Source organism: Helianthus annuus, chromosome 16 (assembly GCF_002127325.2).
Source record: "Helianthus annuus cultivar XRQ/B chromosome 16, HanXRQr2.0-SUNRISE, whole genome shotgun sequence".
Lineage (NCBI taxonomy): Eukaryota > Viridiplantae > Streptophyta > Magnoliopsida > Asterales > Asteraceae > Helianthus > Helianthus annuus.
The window spans coordinates 95,277,011-95,289,740 of record NC_035448.2 but is presented as its reverse complement, the minus strand read 5'-3'; positions in this window follow the sequence as shown (position 1 = coordinate 95,289,740).

The window sequence follows — 12,730 nt, the reverse complement described above, 5'->3', positions numbered from 1 at the left end:
GACTTTTAAGCAAATACTAAGCAAAAACTGAACTAAGAAGGGTTAGGCACACTTACTGAAGTCCTAAGCACGACCAGAGATGAGTAGAGAGAACACTTGAGCTCCAGAAATGATCAGAAGTGTTGAATGAAGGTGTGAAGAACTTGTTGCAACTTAGTGGCCTTTTATAGTGAATTTGGATGCATTAGATCATTACAACTAAGGCTACAAGAGTTCCCTGATCATCAACATGTGTCCCTGAGTGCTAGGGGTCGTTTAGGGGGCGCCCATGCTGCTCATAATGGCTCCTAAGTCGTTAAAACAGCAAACAGTGCTTCTGTCCGCATTTTCTGTATCTGGGAGGCTGACGCGGCCCGCGTAAGAGGTCCTGCAACTCTTACGAGGCCCGTATGAATCTCCTTGTCAGAGCCCATATCTTCCACTGTCATCGCGGCCCGCGTAAAGCCCTTTGCAACCTTTACGCGGCCCGCCTGAGACCTGCTGTAAGATTTTCAAATCTTTTTCAATTATTACAGTTGGCTCTTGGATTTACGGAGGGGTAACTTTGCATTTTGGGCCTTTCTTATTTACATATAAGGGCCTCGGGACTTTTACCCAACTTATTAATCCTCGGTTAATTTATTATTACCCGAAAATTCATAACTTCCAATGTTTGATGCTTTTAACCTTTCTTAACGAATTTGGTCGCGACCTTCTCATATTATAACGGAACGTGATGAAATTTATATCGTGCATTCTAGTGAGCATATTTTACCAATACAAAGCCTCGGGTTTGTTAAAGGGTCACTCAGAGGTACAACTTAAACATGTTGACACATTTAACCCCTGTAGCTTGTAATCTCTCACTTTCTTCCACATTTCGTTCCGTATGATCCATGATTCGTTCGTTCGAAGGTACGAGCATCATGTAGGGTTACTGTAAAGTATATTTATCCCTTGTTGACATTTTGAACCCTTAAATTCACATACTTTCTATGTTTGTCAACTTTAGTCCCTCTTTAGTATTTATTACCACGTGCAAACCTATGACACGTGTCAATACATTATAGGACGCAAATTTTCGAGGTGTTACATCCTCACCCCCTTAAAAGAAATCTCGACCTCGAGATTTCTTGAAACAAATGAGGGTACTTTTCTTTCATCGTGGACTCTTGTCACACCCCCAAAATCCACCTGCGGAGTATCACCGCTTGGGAGCGTGACTGACCAGGATCAAGCCACCAATCATATCGAACATGTAGTTAATGTCAAACATAACAAATGTAAACCAATTAATCAATACGATTGATGTTCCAACAAAACATAATTTAAGTAGCGGAAGCGTAATAATGATATCCAATGTATGTAAATGGTTCAAGTGTTGTAAGTATAACATAACATCTACGATCCAATCTCCACAACGACCTGCTCCTCCCTGTGCAAGCTCCATGTATCTAACAACCTGCAAGGCATGTAACAGAGGATCAACAAACTAGTTGAGCGAGTTCACAGTTTAACAGTTCAGTAATAGTATAGTGTGAGTAGTAGTATGTTCGTTCGTTATGTCGTGTATCGTAAGAGTTTCCATCGCGGCCTCCCAGGCAGGTATGCGAAGATATTAGGGGGGATGTTCATCCCGTATATTCTAGACTAGGTTTATTTGTATCGCGGCCTACCAGGCAGGTGTGCGAAGATTAGTATGTTACAGTTCGCGGCCTTCCAAAGGCAGGTGTGCGAAGTCAGTCATAATATCGCGGCCAACCCTTGGCAGGTGTGCGAAGATCAGTTCAATAAGTGTTACTAGTCTAGTCGTAGTTCAATCAGCAGAGTATGTACCATAGTTCATCAATTCACATCACTACATTCCAGTATAGATAAGTACCAGTAAATAATCAAATCCCATTCCCACCCTGGGAACCCCATGCCTTGGCTGTGTGAACTCACCTTGGTTTGCTCGGTATGTTATTGCTTCTAGGGTTTATAAATCTCTAAGTCCGTAACACACGACCTAGGATGTGTTGCACATGATACGATGTAAGTGTTTGCATCAAATAGGGTTTGCAAATCGTTGTCATTCAAGCAGTTGTGTCTTGTGTGTTTATTGTGTACATGATGATATCATATAGAATGTTCACGCATGTAAAATCATACAGTTGCATTCAGTATCATACAATTATACATATACAGAATCATCCCTCACACAAACGGTTAATCATATTCACATAATTCATGTGTCACGTCTTTGTTTTCATAGTTTAGTCTAACGTGTATAACAATTTAAGGATCACCGTTATCATACTTAACAGATTAACATCAATTAAACTTCACAAGTTTAACGTAGTCAGGGAATCAAGGTGTCATACACAGCTTAACAGAATCAGCAGCTACTTGTTTCAAATTGATCATTATACAATATCAGGCAGTTACACATCATCAGGTAGTTACACAGCATCAGACATAGCACAACATCAGACAAGTGTGGGGGGGGGCTTCCCCTGTTTGAAAGTCGGACATTACTTGGTCTCTTATACTAAAACTCGGTCCATATGTTCATCAAATAACTCGGTCCATAACACTTGTATATAACTCGGACTGAACTCTATTTAATTAAACTCAGACATAAGACTTTAATACATAAAGTTCGGACCAAATAAGCGCTGCTAAACTCGGACCATATGTGTCCTGCTAAACTCGGTCCAGATGACAAGTAGGAACCTCGGACATGTTAGATCACCTTAAACTCGGACATACTAGTCCTCATTATACTCGGACCTATGTGAATCAATAAACTCGGACTCCCTTTGCACATAACATTAAACTCGGACCTACATCCTCCCTTTTAAACTCGGACATAGGTATGCTCAATAAACTCGGACCTTATTCAAGTAATTAAACTCGGACCTTCATTGATTCACACACAAACTCGGGCTTTATTCCATCACATAAACTCAGCCATCAAACATTCAATAAACTCGGTCAAGTAAGCAAAGGATTAAACTCGGACCATTAAAGTCGGACATACTAGATCCCATTAAACTCGGACTAAGCACATTCATTATATTCGGACCATCTTATTTGTCATTAAACTCGGGCAAGAGAAAGGAGATTAAACTCGGCATACATGATTTATCATTTAAACTCAGACAGGAGACATGATATTAAACTCTGACTAACATCAATCGTACATACAAATGATCAAGTTCAACAGGATTATAACAGTTACGTTTCTTATATTCAATCAGTTACGTCTACATGAACTCAAAACCCTAATTCGCATTTCAGAAATCATAGGCAGTCAATCGATGATTACAATAACTATTACAATACAAACGATCCATCAAGCATACAATTAATCATCATCGTCATCACAGTAATTCCAAATCAAATCAATCATCACAGCCTATCCCATGAAGAACTAGGGTTTTAATAACAATCAATCAATCAACAATTAATCATGAACAATGATCAAACAATTACCTTGATTCGATTTTAGATGGATTGGCACTCAAACTTGATGCAAAGAACTTGTGAATCCAAGAATGATGAGAAAGTGGTTGTAGAGAGGATTAGGGAATGAGAGGGTACGTGCTTTTGATTCTTGATGTGAGGTTTAGTGAATGATTTAGGGTTAAGTATTATTTATGTTTCACTAATGACTCTTTACACCCTCTATTGTTATATTCTTCACAAGTACACCATCTCATAACCATTTCATAGTTTCACCACCAAGTTTATGCATTTAGTAAATTTCTCACAATTAACACATAACCATGCATAATCACACAATGCACTTTATTGTATCAAAACATTTATAATTCCATAGTAATTAACTGTGCAAATAATCAACAAAACACTACAAGAACGTGCAATGAATGCGAAATAGAAATCTTGGAAATTCGAGTTGTCACATTATCCCCAACTTAAAAGAAATTTCGTCCCGAAATTTGGTACGCACTCACTGAGGAAGCTAGGTAAGTTATATAGTTCACTGGTTTTCCTGGGGTGTCACATCATCCCCCCGTTGATTTGGAATTTCGTCCCGAAATTCAGTAGTAGTAGCTTCAGCCTCAGTAGTGGTTGCATTGATTTCGAATAACTGGGGTACTTTTCTGTCATCTGATCTTCGCGTTCCCAGGTGTACTCTGGGCCACGTCGGGAGTTCCAACGAACTCGAACAAGAGGGATTCTCTTGTGTTTGAGGACCTTACATCCCGGTCCGTGATTTCAACTGGTTCCTCGACGAACTGCAACCGCTCGTCGATAGTGAGTTCCTTAAAAGGAACTATGAGGGTCTCATCTGACAGGCACTTCTTCAGATTCGACACGTGAAATACATTGTGAACTTCACCGAGTTCAGCTGGTAGGTTCAGTCTGTAGGCTACTGGGCCTATTCTTTCAGTGATTTCGAACGATCCAACAAACCGTAGATTGAGTTTGCCTCGTTTACCAAATTGAACCACACCCTTCCAGGGTGAGACTTTTAATAAAACCCGGTCCCCGACCTGAAATTCCAATGGCTTCTTACGCTTATCCGCGTAGACTTTCTGACGGTCGCGCTGCCGCCATGCGTTGTCGTATTTGTGCAATCCGTTCAGTAGCGTCAACTACCATTTCTGGTCATGTAACCTGACTATCCCCCACCTCTGCCCAACCGAGAGGTGACCGGCATTTACGTCCGTACAATGCCTCGAATGGAGCGGCTTGAATGCTGGTGTGGTAACTGTTATTATGCGAAAACTCCACAAAAGGGAGGTGCTTTTCCTAGCCGTTGCCGAAATCAATAACACATGCCCGAAGCATGTCTTCAAGAGTCTGGATCGTTCGCTCAGACTGCCCATCGGTCTGAGGATGGTATGCTGTGCTCATGTCTAATCGTGAGCCAAAAGATTTGTGCATCGCTTGCCATAATTCTGACATGAATCGTGCATCCCGATCCGAAATGGTGGAGGTGGGCACCCCGTGCCTCGAAACAACTTCTTTAAGGTAGATGTCTGCGAGAGTGGAGAACTTATCCGTTTCCTTTATAACCAGGAAGTGTGCAGGCTTGGTGAGTCGGTCCACGATCACCCATATAGTATTATTCCAACGCTGAGATCTAGGTAACCCGTAACGAAGTCCATGGAAATTTCTTCCCATTTCCATTGTGGTATCCTGGGTTGCTGAAGTAAGTCTGAGGGTTTCTGGTACTCTGTCTTGACTCTCGCACAGGTCAAGCACTTGCCAACATAGGTGGCGATGTGAGCCTTCATACTAGGCCACCAATAAGCAGTTCTGATGTCGTAGTACATTTTGTCCGAACCTGGATATATCGAGTAGCGAGACTTATGAGCTTCATCCATTACAAGTTCTCGTAAGCCGCCATAACGTGGGACCCAAATACGCCCCGATACAAAGTAGGCGCCGTCTTCCTTTTGTTCCATTCGTTGTTGTGAGTCACGCAAGGCTTCAGCCTTGACGTTTTCGGGTTTCAGTGCTTCTACTTGAGCATTTCGTATCCGTGCAGGAAGATCAGACTAAATAGTAAGCTGTAGCGCTCGCACGCGCTTAGGTAGGGTGTCCTTTCGACTGAGGGCGTCGGCCACACCATTGGCCTGGCCTGGATGATACTTGATGGCGCATTCGTAGTCGTTAAGCAGTTCGATCCATCGTCGTTAACGCATGTTCAACTCCTTCTGCTTGAAGATATGCTCGAGACTCCTGTGATCGGTGTAGATTGCGCACTTGGTACCGTACAGGTAGTGTCGCCATATCTTAAGTGCAAAACAACAGCTCCCAGCTCTAAATTGTGCGTCGTGTAGTTCCGTTCATGAATCTTGGGTTGCCGTGAAGCGTAAGCAATAACTTTATCACGCTGCGTCAAAACACAACCAAGCCCCTGTATCGATGCGTCACAATAGACCACGAAATCGTCGGTGCCCTCTGGCAATGAGAGAATAGGTGCACTGCGAAGCCAGAAGTCGCATTTTGAAAACTTTGCGTACAGTTTCCAAGACAAGACGTAAGCGCTGCTCGTGCTCCTCCTGACTCTTGGAGTAGATCAGGATGTCGTCGATGAAAATGGTGACGAACTTGTCAAGATAAGGTTTGCACACCCTGTTCATAAGGTCCATAAATACGGCAGGTGCGCTCAATAATATCAAACCATCCATCATACCAAACATAAAATATAATAGGTAAAATAATTCATAAAACCCAACACGATTAATGTTCAAACCAAACTTTGTTTGAGTAGCGTAAACATAATAATGAAAACCCAAGATAAGTTATAAGTTCAATTAGCGTTCATTGCGTCTCCTCCTCCTAACACGAAAACTCGACCTCTTGCCTCGTTGCCATTGTTGTTGTTGTTTCCCCCGTTGTTGTTGTTGTTGTTCCCGTTGCCCTGGTTATTGTTGTGGTTCTGATTCTGGTTTAACTGAGGGCAATCGCGTTTGTAATGACCTTCTGCCCCACACTGGAAACATCCCCGATTTCCACGCTGTGGCTGCTGCTGCTGGTTCTGTGGAGCTGGCGGTGGGAGTTGCTGGTTCTGATTTGCTGGCCGAGAGCTTCTACAATCCTTAGCCTCATGACCCATCTTGAGGCATCTTTGACATTGTTCCCTGCGACATCTTCCACTGTGGTGTCTGTTGCACTTATTACACAGTGGGTGAATTCCCCGATATCCACCCTGCCCCTGACTGCCAGATGATTGCTGACTCGAATTCTGGTAGTCATTTGTCTTGCGCTGCTGAGACTGAACAGTAACCGATCCCTTGCTGGAATCCCCCTCCCATTTCCTCTTGTTGTCACTGGGAGTAGCAGAAGTGGTGACAGCAGTAGTGGTAGCCTTGACACGTTTTGGCAGTTTGTTCTGATCCACTGCCTGATCTGTAATACGGTGAGCGAGGCGCTGAATGGCCTGAATGTTGTCAAGATTGGCCGATGTCACATGGCTCTGGATCTCTGGCGCCAATCCCTTGAGATACATCTCAACGCGCTTGTACGGAGGGTCTACCATAGTTGGACACAGCACGGCCAGCTCGTTTGACCGTTTAGTATACGCTTCGATCTCTGATCCAACCATTTTCAAGTTATACAGCTCGTCTTCCAACTTGTGAATATCTTCACGAGTACAATATTCCCTTTTGATTAGTTCCTTAAAATCGTTCCATGGGGTGGCGTTAGCAGCTGCCAACCCTAAGATCTGGACTTGCGCGTTCCACCAAGTCAACGCGATTCCTTCCAAAGTGCCAGTGGCGTACTTGACCTTGCGAGCCTCAGGGCACTCGCACATTTCGAACACTGACTCTAGCTTTTCAAACCAATGGAGGAGTCCAACTGCTCCCTCCGTGCCACTGAACGTGTTAGGACGACAATCCATGAAATTCTTGAAGGTGCACACAGGTTGTTGCTGAGCGGGTTGACCTGCTTGAGCGGCTGCAACTGCCGCAACAATGAGAGCCTCTAGCTGGGCTTGAGTCATGTTAATTCGTGCGGCCATTGATCTTCACATCAAAGGCAACATAAGTGAGAAAGGTTCGCGAATAGTGCGATGACAGAAGAGTGTAAGCACATAAGTATTCTCATGCAATAACAAGTTGTGAGCAAAGTAATGTAAGCATACTACGAGCAAAGTTCTATGCAAATTCTAGCATGTAGGCAATAAACATAAACCTTATTACCTAGGAAGTTGAGTCTTGCACGTGGAGCGAAGCGTCGTTGTGGATCGTTGAGAGCACTGTTCTGGTTATAGTCTGGTTTTAATAAAAACGTTTTCCCATATTAAAACCAAGTTCTCTATAACCAATGGCTCTGATACCAATCTGTCACACCCCCAAAATCCACCTGCGGAGTATCACCGCTTGGGAGCGTGACTGACCAGGATCAAGCCACCAATCATATCGAACATGTAGTTAATGTCAAACATAACAAATGTAAACCAATTAATCAATACGATTGATGTTCCAACAAAACATAATTTAAGTAGCGGAAGCGTAATAATGATATCCAATGTATGTAAATGGTTCAAGTGTTGTAAGTATAACATAACATCTACGATCCAATCTCCACAACGACCTGCTCCTCCCTGTGCAAGCTCCATGTATCTAACAACCTGCAAGGCATGTAACAGAGGATCAACAAACTAGTTGAGCGAGTTCACAGTTTAACAGTTCAGTAATAGTATAGTGTGAGTAGTAGTATGTTCGTTCGTTATGTCGTGTATCGTAAGAGTTTCCATCGCGGCCTCCCAGGCAGGTATGCGAAGATATTAGGGGGGATGTTCATCCCGTATATTCTAGACTAGGTTTATTTGTATCGCGGCCTACCAGGCAGGTGTGCGAAGATTAGTATGTTACAGTTCGCGGCCTTCCAAAGGCAGGTGTGCGAAGTCAGTCATAATATCGCGGCCAACCCTTGGCAGGTGTGCGAAGATCAGTTCAATAAGTGTTACTAGTCTAGTCGTAGTTCAATCAGCAGAGTATGTACCATAGTTCATCAATTCACATCACTACATTCCAGTATAGATAAGTACCAGTAAATAATCAAATCCCATTCCCACCCTGGGAACCCCATGCCTTGGCTGTGTGAACTCACCTTGGTTTGCTCGGTATGTTATTGCTTCTAGGGTTTATAAATCTCTAAGTCCGTAACACACGACCTAGGATGTGTTGCACATGATACGATGTAAGTGTTTGCATCAAATAGGGTTTGCAAATCGTTGTCATTCAAGCAGTTGTGTCTTGTGTGTTTATTGTGTACATGATGATATCATATAGAATGTTCACGCATGTAAAATCATACAGTTGCATTCAGTATCATACAATTATACATATACAGAATCATCCCTCACACAAACGGTTAATCATATTCACATAATTCATGTGTCACGTCTTTGTTTTCATAGTTTAGTCTAACGTGTATAACAATTTAAGGATCACCGTTATCATACTTAACAGATTAACATCAATTAAACTTCACAAGTTTAACGTAGTCAGGGAATCAAGGTGTCATACACAGCTTAACAGAATCAGCAGCTACTTGTTTCAAATTGATCATTATACAATATCAGGCAGTTACACATCATCAGGTAGTTACACAGCATCAGACATAGCACAACATCAGACAAGTGTGGGGGGGGGGGCTTCCCCTGTTTGAAAGTCGGACATTACTTGGTCTCTTATACTAAAACTCGGTCCATATGTTCATCAAATAACTCGGTCCATAACACTTGTATATAACTCGGACTGAACTCTATTTAATTAAACTCAGACATAAGACTTTAATACATAAAGTTCGGACCAAATAAGCGCTGCTAAACTCGGACCATATGTGTCCTGCTAAACTCGGTCCAGATGACAAGTAGGAACCTCGGACATGTTAGATCACCTTAAACTCGGACATACTAGTCCTCATTATACTCGGACCTATGTGAATCAATAAACTCGGACTTCCTTTGCACATAACATTAAACTCGGACCTACATCCTCCCTTTTAAACTCGGACATAGGTATGCTCAATAAACTCGGACCTTATTCAAGTAATTAAACTCGGACCTTCATTGATTCACACACAAACTCGGGCTTTATTCCATCACATAAACTCAGCCATCAAACATTCAATAAACTCGGTCAAGTAAGCAAAGGATTAAACTCGGACCATTAAAGTCGGACATACTAGATCCCATTAAACTCGGACTAAGCACATTCATTATATTCGGACCATCTTATTTGTCATTAAACTCGGGCAAGAGAAAGGAGATTAAACTCGGCATACATGATTTATCATTTAAACTCAGACAGGAGACATGATATTAAACTCTGACTAACATCAATCGTACATACAAATGATCAAGTTCAACAGGATTATAACAGTTACGTTTCTTATATTCAATCAGTTACGTCTACATGAACTCAAAACCCTAATTCGCATTTCAGAAATCATAGGCAGTCAATCGATGATTACAATAACTATTACAATACAAACGATCCATCAAGCATACAATTAATCATCATCGTCATCACAGTAATTCCAAATCAAATCAATCATCACAGCCTATCCCATGAAGAACTAGGGTTTTAATAACAATCAATCAATCAACAATTAATCATGAACAATGATCAAACAATTACCTTGATTCGATTTTAGATGGATTGGCACTCAAACTTGATGCAAAGAACTTGTGAATCCAAGAATGATGAGAAAGTGGTTGTAGAGAGGATTAGGGAATGAGAGGGTACGTGCTTTTGATTCTTGATGTGAGGTTTAGTGAATGATTTAGGGTTAAGTATTATTTATGTTTCACTAATGACTCTTTACACCCTCTATTGTTATATTCTTCACAAGTACACCATCTCATAACCATTTCATAGTTTCACCACCAAGTTTATGCATTTAGTAAATTTCTCACAATTAACACATAACCATGCATAATCACACAATGCACTTTATTGTATCAAAACATTTATAATTCCATAGTAATTAACTGTGCAAATAATCAACAAAACACTACAAGAACGTGCAATGAATGCGAAATAGAAATCTTGGAAATTCGAGTTGTCACAACTCTACCTCCCATGTGTACTCGGGACCCCTACGGGCATCCCATTTAACCTTTACAATCGGTATATACTTCCTTCGAAGCTTCTTAACCTGTCGAACCTCGATCGACACCGGTTTTTCAACAAACTTTAAGCTCTCATCGATGTGTACATCTGTATGTGGTATAACTAGCGATTCATCAGCGAAGCACTTCTTTAGATTGCAGATGTGGAACACATTGTGGATACTACTGAGCTCTTTTGGTAAGTTTAACTTGTAGGCAACTGATCCGACACGTTCGATTATCTCGAAGGGTCCAATGTATCTCGGGCTTAACTTGCCTTTCTTACCAAATCGCATCACTTCCTTCCAGGGTGATACTTTAAGCAATACCTTGTCACCTACTTCGAAGTTAAAAGGTTTACGCTTCAAATCTGCGTAGCTCTTCTGCCTATCTCGGGCAGCTTTCAAACGATCACGAATTTGGACAATCTTGTCCGTCGTTTCAAAAATTATTTCAGGTTCTGTCATCTGGACATCTCCAACTTCTGCCCAACAAACGGGCGTTCTACACTTTCTACCATAGAAGGCTTTGAAATGGGCAGCCTTAATGCTCGTATGGTAGCTATTGTTATATGAGAACTCGACTAGTGGTAGGTGGTTATCCCAACTACCACCTAAATTGATCACACATGCACGAAGCATGTCTTCTAACGTTTGGATTGTACGCTCACTCTGTCCGTCCGTCTGAGGGTGGTAAGCCGTACTGAAGTTTAGCTGCGTGCCCAAAGATTGTTGGAAACTTTTCCAAAAATGTGACGTATATCTGGTATCTCTGTCAGAGATAATAGACATAGGCACGCCATGAAGGGATACAATCTTATCTACGAACAACTGGGCTAACATATCAGAGCTATGAGTCTCCTTAATGGGTAGGAAATGTGCTGACTTAGTCAACCTATCAACTATGACCCATATTGTATCATTTCCTTTCTTTGTCTTTGGCAGCTTGGTGATGAAATCCATCGTCACCATTTCCCACTTCCACTCGGGAAGTTCAGGCTGTTGCAGCAAGCCTGACGGCTTTTGATGTTCAGCTTTTACTTGCGCACAAGTCAAACACTTTGCTACATAAGTGGCTATATACTTCTTCAAGCCTATCCACCAAAAGTTTGCCTTCAAATCCTGGTACATTTTGTCCGCTCCAGGATGAACGGAATACCTGGAACTGTGGGCTTCCTGAAGGATAACGTCCCGAAGACCTCCATAAACAGGAACCCATATCCTTCCATTTAATCTCAGAATTCCGTCTTTGCCATAGGATAACTGTTCTTCAGTTACTCCTAGCTTTTCGTTAGGATAGTTAGCTTCTGACACAGCTTCCTTCTGTGCAGCTAACAATCGTTCATTCAGACTGTTCTTGATTTCAATGCTCTTGGCGTTGATCCTTATTGGTTTCACTCTTTCCTTTCTGCTCAAGGCATCTGCGACTACGTTGGCTTTGCCTGGATGGTATCTTATCTCACAGTCATAATCGTTCAGAGTTTCCATCCAACGTCGCTGCCTCATATTCAAATCTTTCTGATTGAACAGGTGCTGGAGGCTCTTGTGATCAGAATAGATCACGAATTTAATGCCATACAAATAGTGCCTCCAAAGCTTTAGTGCAAATACAACGGGACCCAACTCCAAGTCATGGGTGGTGTAATTCTTTTCATGCACTTTTAATTGACGTGAAGCATAGGCAATAACCTTGCCTTTCTGCATAAGCACACAACCCATCCCGGTGTGTGATGCATCACAGTATACTACAAATTCTTCCATTCCGTCCGGCAATGTCAACACAGGAGCATTGCTTAGCTTCTGTTTAAGAACATCAAAAGCTTCCTGCTGCTTAGGGCCCCAGTTAAACTTTATATTCTTCCTAGTTAAAGAAGTTAGGGGTGCAGCAATCCTTGAGAAATTTTCGATGAAGCGTCTGTAGTATCCTGCTAGACCTAGGAAACTGCGAATCTCCGTAGGCGTCTTCGGCTCCTGCCAATTCATGACGGCTTCAACCTTGGCGGGATCCACTTGGATACCACGCTCACTGACTACATGTCCAAGGAATTGAACTTCTCGTAGCCAAAATTCACATTTAGAGAATTTGGCATAAAGCTTTTCTTGATGAAGCAGTTTAAGAATACACCGAAGATGCTTCTCGTGGTCAGCTTGACTTTTTGAGTATATG